Here is a 13895-nt window from a genome sequence, read left to right as displayed (position 1 = left end):
GTGATCTTCTCATCCTGCAGATCAATTGCAGCCAGTCAGGGGATTATGGGTCAGTCAGTCAGGGCGTTGTGGAGAGATATGTCCAGGGGATGTGCCAGGCTCAGTCAGGGTTATGCTGCCAAGTCAGCCTTGGAATTTGTGCAAAAATGATGGGGGGGATCTATCAGGGGCAGTTCCACTGAAATTCAGAAACACAAGTCTAGGGTATGGGTTCATTGGACTGGGTAACTGAGGGAATGATTTCAGTGAATGGGCATAATTCAAAGTTGGCAGGTGAGATTTCATAAATACAGCATAGAAGAGGACTGGGAGTTCTGAGGTGTGATTGTCACTCTGGTCTCTATATGGGGAGAGTAGCTGGCCAACAAGGTCATGGGAATTTGCAAAGTCATAGGGTCTGGAGGCAAAGTGACATTAACAGTTATATAAAGGGGCTCAACAGAAGTGGGGGGACACTAAAAGATCATTGAGCCACAGGGATAGCAACACAAAAGGGACCATGAAGAATGGGAGGGTCATCTTCTGTCCTAGGTGGAGCCTGGAATTCACTCACAAGAGCACAAGGGCAGAACCTTGCCAACTTGAATTAAATAGCAACTGCACACAATGGCTGACACCATGTCCAAGGTGGACAGAGTAATTTACGGTTTTATTTCTCTGGAGACAAGGTGAAAATCTTGCAATTTGAGACCCTACTAGAGGCAACTGTAACAATCATGATCCTGGTGATTCAGTAATGCCATCCATCTTGTTTCATTTGTGCTCCTTTGGCTGGAAATGAATTGTCCAAAAATGTACGTTAAAAAGTATGGCCTCAAGCAACCATGGCCATTACATTGTGTGCACTAACTGCATCCTTGCAAGTCAGTGAAACAATTGTACGCAGAAATCATGCATGGATGAGCCACCTCTCATATCAGAAATACATTCCATAGCTAGGAGTGGAAGACACTGCTTTGGAGTCACTACACTCACACACTATGCACTATAAGTAAGAAAAGACCTGGTCTGTGATGTGCAAGGCCTTTTCTTTGAGGTGAGCATTCCCATGAGACTTACAGGGAGATTTCTGCAGTACAATGTAAAATAACATAACAGGAAAGGGTTGGCTATGCAACACATAGGTGACATTCTTCAGAACTCCTCATCAAGCAGGACAATGACCTCCGTTGGAAACATCCATGCCAACTGAGAGGGCATACATGAAACTTCATTACAATTGATATGAAGACTCAGGAATTCCTTCAACAAATTTGCATTATATTTCTGATGCAGTGTGCAGCTGGGCTTTAAATATGACATCACCAACATGGATATCAGAAGATCTCAGTAGAAATGAGAACTTCTGCCTCTCCTGCCCAAGACTGCACAAGAAGTGCACTGTGGAGCCCAGATCTGTAACTAATAAGGTGCAGGGCACCATGAATCTCACTTGACAAAACACTTCAACAGAAAACAAGACCATTAATGTGACAGCAAGGTGCAGGGCTGGATGAATACAGCAGGCCAAGCAGCATCATAGGAGCAGAGAGGCTGACGTTTCGGGCCTAGACCCTTCATCAGAAAAGGGGGAGGGGAAGGGGGTTTTGAAATAAATAGGGAGAGAGTGGGAGGCGGATAGAAGAGGGATAGAGGAGAGGATAGGTGGAGAGGAAACAAACAGGTCGAAGAGGCGGGGATGGAGCCAGGAAAGGTGAGTGTAGGTAGGGAGTTAGGAAGGGGATACGTCAGTCCAGGGAGGACGGACAGGTCAAGGGGGCGGGATGAGGTTGGTCGGTAGGAGATGGAGGTGCGGCTTGAGGTGGGAGGAGGGGATAGGTGGGAGGAAGAACAGGTTAGGGAGGCAGGGACGAGTTGGACTGGTTTTGGGATGCGGTGGGGGGAGGGGAGATTTTGAAACTTGTGAAATCCACATTGATACCATTCGGCTGCAGGGTTCCCAAGCGGAATATGAGTTGCTGTTCCTGCAACCTTCGGGTGGCATCGTTGTGGCACTGCAGGAGGCCCAGGATGGACATGTCGTCTGAGGAATGGGAGGGGGAGTTGAAATGGTTCGCGACTGGGAGGTGCAGTTGTTTGTTGCAAACCGAGCGTAGGTGTTCTGCAAAGCGGTCCCTGAGTCTCCGCTTGGTTTCCCCGATGTAGAGGAAGCCACACCGGGTACAGCGGATGCAGTATACCACATTGGCAGATGTGCAGGTGAACATCTGCTTGATGTGGAAAGTCTTCTTGGGGCCTGGGATAAAGGATAAAGGATATAGATAAGTTAACTGAATGAGCAAAGATCTGGCAAATACAATACTATTTGGAAAAAATGAGAAATTGTCCATTTTGACAGGAAGAATAAAAAAGAAGCATATTATCTAAATCAAGAGGTTGAAAAGCTCTGAGCTGCAGAGGAATCTAGGTGACCTTGTGCATGATTCATAAAGAGACAGTGCGCAGGAACAGCAAAGATTTAAGAAAGCTAATAAAACGTGATAATCCATTGCTACAGGAATTGAATAAAAAACTAGGAACTTATGCTTCAGTTAAAAATGGCATTGGTTGAGCACATGTGGAATAAAAGGTAATGTTGCCATAATCCTATGTGTTGGACCACTGTCTCATGAGAAGGATGTTGAGTTTATTCTGAAGGTCACCTTGCCTCAAAAGAGGGATGAGTTTGTCAAGTGGGACATTCATGGTAACCTCAAGCCAGTGCAAAATTGAACCCGCACTGTTGCTGTCCCTCTGCATTTCAGACCAGCTGTCCAGCTAACTTAGCTAATCAAAAAGATGACCTGAACATGAACGGGATGGAGCCCTTTCCTACTAATGAATTCTATAATGTTGTGATACGGCTCTTCCAGTGCTGAGTGGGTACAGTTGATGGCACCCTGAACCTAGGTAAATCCAGTTATATTTCCAAATTCTACTGCCCAGGCTGCAGTGTTGAACTTGTCATCAGGAAACAGAATGAACTGGTGTGATGTTGCACAGAGGGTATCAGTCACTGTCTTGCTGCATGGTTGGGAGCACAACTGAAAGATCCCACACAGGTCTCCAACACTTCCTGGAAGGAACCAATTTCATCGAAGTTCAAAGCAGCTGTCACCTTCACTTAGCATTACATTCAGTGGAGTTGTTGTAATACCAACAAGACAGATGATGAAGTAATTCCCACTGCCCCCTTACATATCATCATTGCCTAATTGCAATCCATTCCATGCTTAGTTCATTTTATTGGTCCTCATTAATATTGTCAATCCCATCCTCAACCTGCTCCAGTAGATTATAGCACCAGACTTACATTATACCATGGTATTTTAAACAGCAGGGCAGCACTCCTCCACTGCAAAATATGCATGCTTAGCAGACCAAGGGTCTGGAAATATTAACTTTTTTTAAGCAACTACCTGGCAACAACTCCACTCTCCAGAGTTTGGAGGCTACTCTTTGGTTCTGTTCGCAACAAAGCTCCGCATTGATATCAAGAGAGGGAGATTACTGATAGCTCTGTTTGACTGCAGGTGAGAAGAAGGCTGTGTACAATAAGTGATTGATTCAAAATGAGAGGCAGAAGAATGCTTTGTTTGCTGGAGGCAAAGAAAGCAACACATAGGCAACCAGAAACAAAGTCAATGGGGAGAGAAAGAGAGAGAGAGACTACTAACCTTCTCAACAAATATCAGCAGGAGGCACGGCAAGGATGAAGAATATTTCCAAGCAATGAGCATGTTATTCTGAGTTTGAGAAAAGAAAGATGTTTGTAGACAGTGACAAAGTTATGAATAAAGCAAAACCAAAAGAAAAAATAAATAACTAGACTCAAAGTGGATGTGCAGCGCTAAACAATGCTCCATTTTACAATATAAATCCAAAGAGCCATCAGATGTTTTAATTAGTGTGAAATGCATTATTTCCCTAATTAAAAAGAAGTGATGCAAGAAAAGAACAATAGAAACCTCGAGTCATACAGATATACAGCACGGAAACAGACCTTACGGCCCAACTTGTCTATGCCGACCAGATATCCTAAATTTATCTAGTCCCATTTGCCAGCATTTGGCCCATATCCCTCTAAACTTTTCCTATTCATATATCCATCCAGATGTTGTTTAAATGTTGTTATTGTACAAACCTACAAAGCACATGACAAGAGTGTGATTGAATAATTTCCATTTGCCTCAATGAGTACATTTCAACATCAGCCAAAAAAATACTCTTCACCATCAAGGCAAAGCCACTCTTTTGATTTGTAACTCATCTAGCAGCTTTAGCATTCACTTGCTCCACCATTCTTGCACAGAGGCAGCAGTGTGTACCATCTACCGGATGGACCGCAACAACTCACCAAGGCTCCTTTGTCGTCCCATTACAAACATGAAATCTCTATCATCTACAAGGGCAACAGATACATGGAAACACCACCAACTACAAGCTCTTCCCTAAACCTTGCAGCATCCTGACTTATATTGCCATTCCATAACTTTGGCTGGGTTAAAATGCTGGTATGGTGGGTTTACCCTCTCAAACCAGCAGGGTTTTCTTCATGATTCATATTGCTACAGCTTGTTGCTATACTTGATCAAATGCTGCCTTGATGTCAAGGGCAGTCACTTTTACCTCATGTCCGATATGCACTTGAACCAAAACTGCAAAGTAGTCAGGACCTGAGGTTCCCTGGCAAAACCCAAGCTAAGCATCTGTCAGCAAGTTGTTCCTATACTTGTGCCACTTGATAGCACTGTTGATGACCCCTTCCATCACTTTGCACATGACTGTGGGTGGACAAACAGGGCAGTGATTGACCGAGTTTGATTTGCCCCTTTATTGTGTTAAGGACATATCTAGGCAGTTTTTTTCATGTTGTTACGTAGATGCAAGTGTGGTATCTATACTGGAACAACTTGGCCAGGGAGGCAACTAGTTCTGGAGCACATCTTCAGTACTATTGCCGAATATTGTCAAGGCCTGAGATTTTACAGTATCCAGTGCCTTCAGTTGTTTCTTGATGCTATGTGGAATGAATCAAATTGGCGGAAGACTGACATGGGTGCACTGGAAGAGGCTGAGATGGACCATCTTCTCTGCACTTCTGGCTGAAGCTGGTGACAATTACTTCTCATCTTTTGCTCTAATATGCTGTGTTCTCCTAACCTTGAGGATGACAATATTTGTGGAGCCTCCTAGTTCACTGAGTTGCTTAATTATCCATCACCATTACAATTGAATGTGACAAGACTGTAGAGATTAGGCCTGATCCATTGATCCATTGGTTTTGGGATCAATTAGCCCTGTCTATGAATTCTTCTTCTGCTGTTTGATGTTGCAGCTTGTCTGGGTTGAAACCTTACTTTCAGATGTGCACGGTGCTGCTCCTGGCATGGCCTCATGCACTTACTATTGAATAAGGGTTAATCACTTGGCTTGATGGCCATGATAGGGTGGGGATATGCCAGGCCATGAGATTACATGTTGTGCTTGAATACACTTCTGTTGCAGTTGATGGCCCACAACACCTTCTGCATGCTTAGTTTTAAGTAACTAGATCTGTTCAAAATCTGTCTGAACGTAGCACATTGATAGTGCTCCACAATAAAATAAATAGTACAATCATCATGAAGAGGATCTTCATTTCCACAATGACTGCACACTGACTGACACCGTTATGATGGACTGATTGCTGACATGGTCAATTTCTTAATTCCATTGAAATTTCACTAGCTGTTTTGGTGGGACTCAGAACCACATCCCCAAAACATTAGCCTGTGGTTCCAGATTACATTGCCACAATGCCAGTACTTTTGTAGTGTTCTTTGCGTCATAAAGCAGGAACCAGAGAAGTGGTTGAAGAAAGGTAGCCTAAGTTTAGATAAGTTCCTTAATAAAGAAGACTACCTGGTAAAATATGAAAGCTGTATTCACCTTCAAACTAAAAAGGAAAGTGCAATAAATAATACATTTCAAAAGTCCTCCTGTGATGAATTGACTTTGAACAAGTTTCAGTTTCACTGCATTCCATTCCATGACATCATAACTCTTCAAAGGCTGATTCTTTCCCAATTGTTAAAAATGGATCATGACAGACTGCAGAGGTTTTAAAGATTTATACTTTAATATTCTTGAGTTTTAATAAAGCACTTCTTTGCATTTTGACACCATCATACCGTCAGCGTCCTGTGATTTTCTTCGAAGTCATAATATTTCAAATGTCCCAGGATAAAATAAGTAATCTTGGTTGTAAGCCTCATAAATTGAATGGCACCAGAGAAATGCTTCGCTCTTGAGTTCTAGGGTCTTGGTTCCAATAACAAAACTTAACTAAATGTAAATCAAATAGACACATGGGAAATTCTGCAAATTATGTTCCACATTGTCAAGTTCAGCATTATTGACAACTGTTTACCATTTACAAAGATTCAGCTTTTGATCTTATTCAATGTCCATCACCACTGTTGGACCAGAAGTCAAGAACTATTTTTCTATGTTTCAGGGATCTCAACTTACGTCAAGTTTTCTATCAATTAACTCCCCTTTAATTTCAACATGACCCAGAATTTTAAAGAACAAAGGTGCGATTGAATATTTCTAAAAATTGATACTTGAAACCTTTAGGAACTGATAGAAGGATGACTGATTCCTTCAATCCGGGAAAGACTTCTAGGCTGTTGAAGTGAAACGGCTGACAGCAGCAGGAATTTTAGCCTGTTAAACAAGGCACATGTATCAACTATACCTTACGTTGCATGGCTCACATCCCAATTGCTTAATTGACCCCTCTGAGCTCTCCAGGCATTATAGAAGATTCACCATTAAGAACTTATGGCAAATAAGGCAGATACTCTAAACTCTTGGCACGTTAGCTTAACTGTTCTCTGCACTCCTTGGCTTCCAAAATTTTAGTACATTTCAAACAATGAATTGGGGTACACCAAAAGAAAATAATCCAGAGAGAGACCCAAAGACAGTCAGGATGAAAGTGTGTGAGAAGCAGGGAAAGTAGCACTTGAATAGAAAAGATAATGTGGCGGGGAAGTTAGAGAATGTACGAGAAAAAAAAATGTAGAAAAGATAATGTGGCTGGGAACTTAGAGGATGTGTGAGAAAAAAAAACACGTTGAGACAAATAGTGATCAAAATGACAATGAAACACCAGAGAAAGAAAAGAAAATGTTGGGGAAAGTGGCAGATGAGCAGAAGCATGCAGAATAATCTTCAAAATTTGATCTTTGAATGCATAGCAGTGTACATATTAGGCATGAAGACTCTATGACATACAGTAGCTCATCTGATCTGTTATCCAATAATATGAATGCCCTGAAAAATCTGCCAGGATTTTCATTTCTCTTCAGTCAAATTGTGATTGTGTTGTCTTTCAAGAGGAAAATATTAATGTAAGAGGTGAGCGCAAGGCCAGTAGAGCAAGCATGGGTTTGTTGATGCTTTGTCATTATAGCTACCAAGCATGGCTTCCACTTGAACTTGGTGCCAACGATACTTGGTTGTTGGGTGGGAGTAAGCCAAATGCAGTTGGAGACTGGGTTGCATTGGGGCTTGTGGGGCTGGGAAATTGCAGTGGAGGACGGAATGTCTCGAGCCATAGCTTTTCTTATCAAGCTCAGAGGAGCCTCAAGAAAATCTTTTTTAAAAACAACAAACTACTCTCTTCTTCTGAGCCTCCTATTTCTTCACACTTCATGTTCCTGAGACAATTGGATCTATAGCTGTGGAGCAGGCATCACATTTGGAACACAAGGCAATGTCAAGAGGTATCCCTTTCTGAAATACTGCAGCCAGTACAGGAATCAAACCCACCCTGGTTAGTATCATTCTGTACCACATGCTAGCTATTGAACCAGCTGACTGAACCAACTCCTAAGCAGTAGAAAAGCAGCACCATCATTAAGGCATTATGTTCTCAATTTAGTTTATCTTTCTTCTGGTTGATCGACAATTCCTGCAGACCAGAGGGACTAAACATCTCTGGCACCGAAGAGAAAAGGATATCTTGCACTTTAATTAAATAATTATGCTGGGTTTATAACATGTTATTATATTGGTTAATTATACTGTTGGATGAATAAGACTGGCTTTTTTACAATGGACTCAATGACTGCCGATGGCTCAACATCATTTTACTTGGCACTGCCCAAGGACCCACTTGTCACTTTGTGTTAAAGCATTTGTGTACATGGAAAATATATATTTGACTCAATATGAATGCAGGTCTGACTGACAGAGCAGTCTTCATGGTTATAAAGTCACATCATTCCCATGTCTTCATGGATGTCACTCTATATTTAAAGAATGAAATAGAATGGGTCCAGGATGTTATAGACCAGTTAATTTAACATTGACAGTGGATGAAATAATGAAATCCTTAGCTGTTAGACATAACAAGAAAACATCTGTTCTCTGAAAATATGATGGGTAGTCATCACAGATTTCAAAAGAGCTTGACCAACCTTATTAAAGTGTTTGAAAAAGTAACAGAAAAATTATAGAAACTTAATGTTGTAGATGCATATACTTGCACTTTCAAAATGCATTCAATGACATATCCCTTGGTAGATTCATGACAAGGATAAGAGCACATTGAGTCTGGCGACAAGTAGCAGAATAAACAACAAGCTGGCTACAAAACTGAAAATAGAGAGAAAGGTTTAAGAGTGGGTAAGTTCTGAAGAGGAGTTATATTGAGCTAGAAATGTTAACTCTACTGTTGCTGCCAGACCTGTTGAATCTTTTCCAGCATCTACTGTTCATATTTAAGAATAGGGACACAGACCAACAATAGATGGGAACTGGTGTTCCATGTGGTTCACTGTTCACAATTGACATGAATGATTTGGACTGGGATAGAGAAGTGATTTGCGGACCAAAATTGGAGGTATAGTTAATACTGAAGGGTGAAGTAACAAATACTAAAAGACTTTAATAAACTTGAAGAATGGATATTTAATTTGTAAGTGAGTTTAATGTGGATAAGCTTGAGGCGGCCAAGTTTCTTAAAAATAATAATGCCTATAGGATTAAAGCACTATCAGAACAAAAAGCCACATGTAGAACAGGGAACTGGTGACGTTTTAGGAAACTATTTAACTGAAAAGGTCTTTTGTGCAGCTTTTTAATTCAACTACGGCATTGGCATCTCATTTCAATCATTCTTGACTGATGACCGTGATTGGGATGAAAAGGCAGTCCCCATTCTACTTGATCTCGTTCACCTCACTGAGTTCCTAAAAACTCAAGAAACCCATATGCTTTTTAAGCCACAATCCTGCGTTAGATCTTGCATTAACTTGGAATTTAAATACCTTAGCAACTTACCTGACAGTTCCACTCTATGTTTTGTGATGACTTCAAATGGGGTTTTCACAGTCTTGACTGTGAATTATCCAGTACAAGTTGTAATCTCTAAAGAGACTTTTGGTGATTCTTATCAGTCCCTGTGCGAGTCATATTCCCGGTGTTTCAGTCCTTTCTTCGCCCTACATTCCAGAAAAAGATGGAAGAAATTCTTATGTTTTGATCTTGCAACTGTAATTCCAAATTCTTCAGCAATGGTGCAACTTTACCATTCAGCAATCTTTCATTGTCAGACATTTTTAGCAGAAGGTATCATGAAAAAGACGAAACTACCTGGCATCCAGTCAAGTGAAAATAGCACCCTTTTTATAAGCAACTACTTATCTTCATCCTGATATGGCAGTCTGCTGGATGCCAGTCCATTGGTTAGCACTGTGGCTGCACAGCGCCAGGGACGCGGGTTCATTTCCATCCGGGGGTGACTGTCTGTGTGGAAGTCTGCACATTCCCTCTCTGTCAGTATGAATTTCCTCTGGATAGTCCGATTTCCTTCTGCAGTCCAAAGGTGTGTAGGTTAAGTGGATTAGCCATGCTAAATAGCCCCAGGGATGAGCAGGCTAGGTGAATGAGCCATGGGAGATACAGGGGTAGGGTAAGGGGTGGGGTCTGGTTGGGACACACTTTGGAGAGTTGATGTAGACCCAATGGGCTGAATAGTTTGCATCCACACTGTAGGGATTCTACGCTGACCGCATTGGGATACTGTCACCAATCTTACTCTTTTTCCTTTAGCTGCCGAATATGCAGTTCCCAGGTAAGCCTCCCTTCCATTGCCCTCCTGCGTCTTTTTGAATGACTGGATCAGGGAGAATTGTGAGATCTTCACAGAGCTTGAATCTCTGAACAATATGCTTTGGGGTAAGAGTTTGGGGCTGGAATAGAATAGAATAGAATCCCTACAGTGTGGAAACAGGCCCTTCAGCCCAACAAGTCCACACTGATCCTCAGAGCATCCCATCCAGATCCATCCCCCTCACCTACACATCTAAACACTAGGGGCAATTTAGCATGGCCAATTCACTTAGCCTGTACATCTTTGGACTGTGGGAGGAAACCGCAGCACTCGACAAAAACCCACACAGACACAGGGAGAATGTGCAAACTCCATACAGACAGTTGACCGAAGGTGGAATTGAACTGGGGCTGGTGCTGTGCTGTGAGGCAGCAGTGCTAACCACTGATCCACTGTGCCACCCCTAAAGTAAACATTTGCTGGGACACAGCGATCTGAAGTCTCACCGAGATTTGAACTCAGATCGCTGGATTCAAAGTACAGAGTGCTAACCATTGGACCAACTCTGTTAACAAATGTATTATGACTCTCGAAATGCATTTATTATGAGAGGAAATATCTTTAGTTAGCCAGTAATGTTAAGAAAGGTCTGAATTAACAATATTGGAAAATTGTGGGCAAATGAAGAGAAATTTTGATGAATATGTAGATAGATTTTGAGATAATCTGCGATTTCGCTCCAATCTCGTTTGTCATGTGTTAGTGTTCTAATGAGAGATTGGACCCTGTACACCACAGAGCATGTTGCTGTGTAGCCTTATCATCATTTATAGTGCATCAGTAAACATTGTTTAACAGTGAATAGTAATTCTGAATGCAAACCCAGTCGAATGTTCTGGAGACATGGCTTTCAATCCCACCATAGCAGATGGTAAAAATTGAATCACTGAAAAAGAAACTGGCCTCACTGTTACTGTGTAAGTACTCTGCCCCTCCTTATCCCCTCTGGCCTATGTGTGACTCCAGACCCAAAGCAATTGTGGTTGACTCTTGACAGTCCCGTAGGTGAATGGGAGTGGGCTTTAAATGGTGACTTTGCCAGGAATGTGCACATTCCCATGGATGAAAGAAATAAAAAGCCTAGAAATTGGGCTTGAGCTTGTAAGAAGACCTGAAGAAGCCACATTAGAACACGTCACAACAATCCCTACAGCCCATCGCTGCCCACACTCAAACCTGCCAGACTCCCCACTGTTGCAGTTAAAATTCCATCAGATTGCTACATGCTGAGCAAGAACATAGAGATCAAAGAGTACAAGTTCACAAATCGCTGAAATACTTTAATAAGGCCACTAAAAGGCAAATAAACACTAGTTTTCGTTTCTAAATGCACAGATTTGAAAAGCAGGAGAGGTTTTGTTTTGAATTTGTGAAAAACCTTGTTTTGATGGGGCAAAACAGCAGTTAGCTCTGCTGCCTCACAGCACCAGGGACCTGGGTTCAATTCCACCCTCAGGCGAATGTCTGTGTGGAATTTGCACATTCTTCCTTTATCTGCGTGGGTTTCCTCTGGGTGCTCTGGTTTCCTCCCACAGTCCAAAGTTGTGCAGGTTAGGTGGATTGGCCATGCTAAATTGCCCATAGTGTCCAGGTAGATTAGCCATGGGAAATGCAGCTTTTCAGGGATGGGGTCTGGGAGGGATGCTCTTTGGAAGATCCATATGAACTTGATGGGCCAAATGGTCTGCTTCCACACTGTAGGGATTCTATGGATCATACTGAAACTATTGTACTCAGTTCCTGTCCCTTAAATTGAAATAGAGATTTTGGAGAAAGTGAAGTAAAGTTTCACAATGATAATACTAAATCGCCGGTGATTATACTGATCAGGAAAGTCTATAAACGCAAGCACTCTTTTTTCTCTAGCAAAGAATATTCTGAGTTTATACCTGTCAGAGGTCTGTAAAAGTATGGTTTTCCTATGATTTTCCTTTTTCATTTTCATAAAAGAATCAAGATGAATGAATGCAGAAACAAGTGAGTATAGGGGTAAGTGAAAATGGGAGTGAGTGAGTGTAGGTGTGAGTGAGTGTAGGAACAAGTGAGTGTAGGGACAAGACCGTGGAAGGGTGAGTGAGTGTAGGAGTGAGTGAGTGAGTGAAGGAGTGAATGAATGTAGGAATAAGTGAGCGTAAGGAAGAGTGAGTGTAAGGGAGACTGAGTGTAGGGAGAGCAGAGTAAATGTGGGAGGATTAAGAGGCAACCACTGCTAAGATACCTCACAGGACTGCCCTAAATTAACTCTTTGGGATGAGTAGGTGCAAGTAAATATAAGCATCTCACCCTACCACACGTCTTGTCATTAGAGACCTCAGACCTCAGTTGCTGGAAGCTACTGTTCAATTAGATGTCAGCAGCTTCTGGACCCTAAAATCTGCCAACTGAGCCCAACTTCTCAGAGAGTCATATAAGGGGCATGAGATGATGGAGATCAGAGGGAATGAGAGTCAAGTGCAAGGGAGTGGTCCCTCCCCCTAACTCAGCAAACTTATTGCCACAGTTTCCCAGTCAGGAACCTAGCCACATTTCTGGCTAGCAGAAGAGGCAGGTGATCAGGGAGATATCAGGTTAAGGCCCTTCAGTGGTCATTAATTGCCCACTTAAGTCCTTCATCATAGATGAAGCAAAAGAGATGCCTATGGACCTTCTCACCCTTCACTTGACTGCAAAAATAGCTAGAAGGAGTGAGTTTCTGTCCCAGGCAATCTGGCCCAATTATTTCCCATTCTTGCCACCTCTCTCACCTGCTTCAAGAAGGGTAAGTTATGAAAATATTTGATGGAGAAAATGTTGAGAAATGCTATCACTTGTCAGCAAGGCAAAAGTCAATTTTATAAATATCAGCTGGTCACAAATAAATTCAACACTGAATTCGGGAGAAACCTACTCAAAGAATGGTAAGAACATTGAATGTGTTACTACGAATAGGATGATAGATAAAATATGGGATTAGGATGTTCGTGTGGGCTTTAATGCTGACATAGACCAGTGATGTGGAATGTCCTTGCTCTGTGTTGGATACTCCATGAACAGGACCTTAACTGCAAAGTGGAGGGCAGTGAGGGTTTCCAGATTTAAATTACCTAAAAGCAACATATCATGGGGCTCCCAAAATTATTTCACCCACTTCCAGGTTTTCTGAGATGGGTTTGCAGGAGAATAATAAACCCTCTTGGAGTGCTTGATTTAAACTCAAACTCAGGAAGTGAAATATTTAAATCTCAAGACTGCTAGATTCAGGTTACACAATGTCCATTGAAGTAAGAGAGACAGATTTATGGAAAAGTCCTTTCTTTTCTGCATTTCTGATGACATTTTCATATGTTAGATCACAGTGCCTGATACCTGAAGTATTGAAATAATTTCAAATAATTGGTGCCTCTTCATCTTCACATCTTCTGGGGCTAAATTCAACTTGTCTGATACAGAATAGGCATCAACCTTTACACTTTTCTGGGCCCATCCTCTACTCTTCTTTGATGTGAACTCTATCTAACACTCTGTTACCCATGTTTAAACTCACACCAAACCCCTGTCGCGCAATGTCCCTGCGCTTTTAGCACCTGATTAAGCAATGCCCCAATTCTTAAAATTCTCATGTTTCAGATGTTTCAATGGCTTTACTCTTCCCTACGTCTGTATTGTCTTCTTATCCCACAATGCTCTGCAATGTTTCAATTCTGGTTCTCCTGGCATCCCCGATTTTAATCACTCCAGCACTCAAACCTATGCCTGCAGCTGCCTAAAC

The sequence above is a fragment of the Rhincodon typus genome, chromosome 1 (genome assembly GCF_021869965.1).
Source record: "Rhincodon typus isolate 14 chromosome 1, sRhiTyp1.1, whole genome shotgun sequence".
Lineage (NCBI taxonomy): Eukaryota > Metazoa > Chordata > Chondrichthyes > Orectolobiformes > Rhincodontidae > Rhincodon > Rhincodon typus.
Note: the sequence above shows the minus strand (reverse complement) of the source record.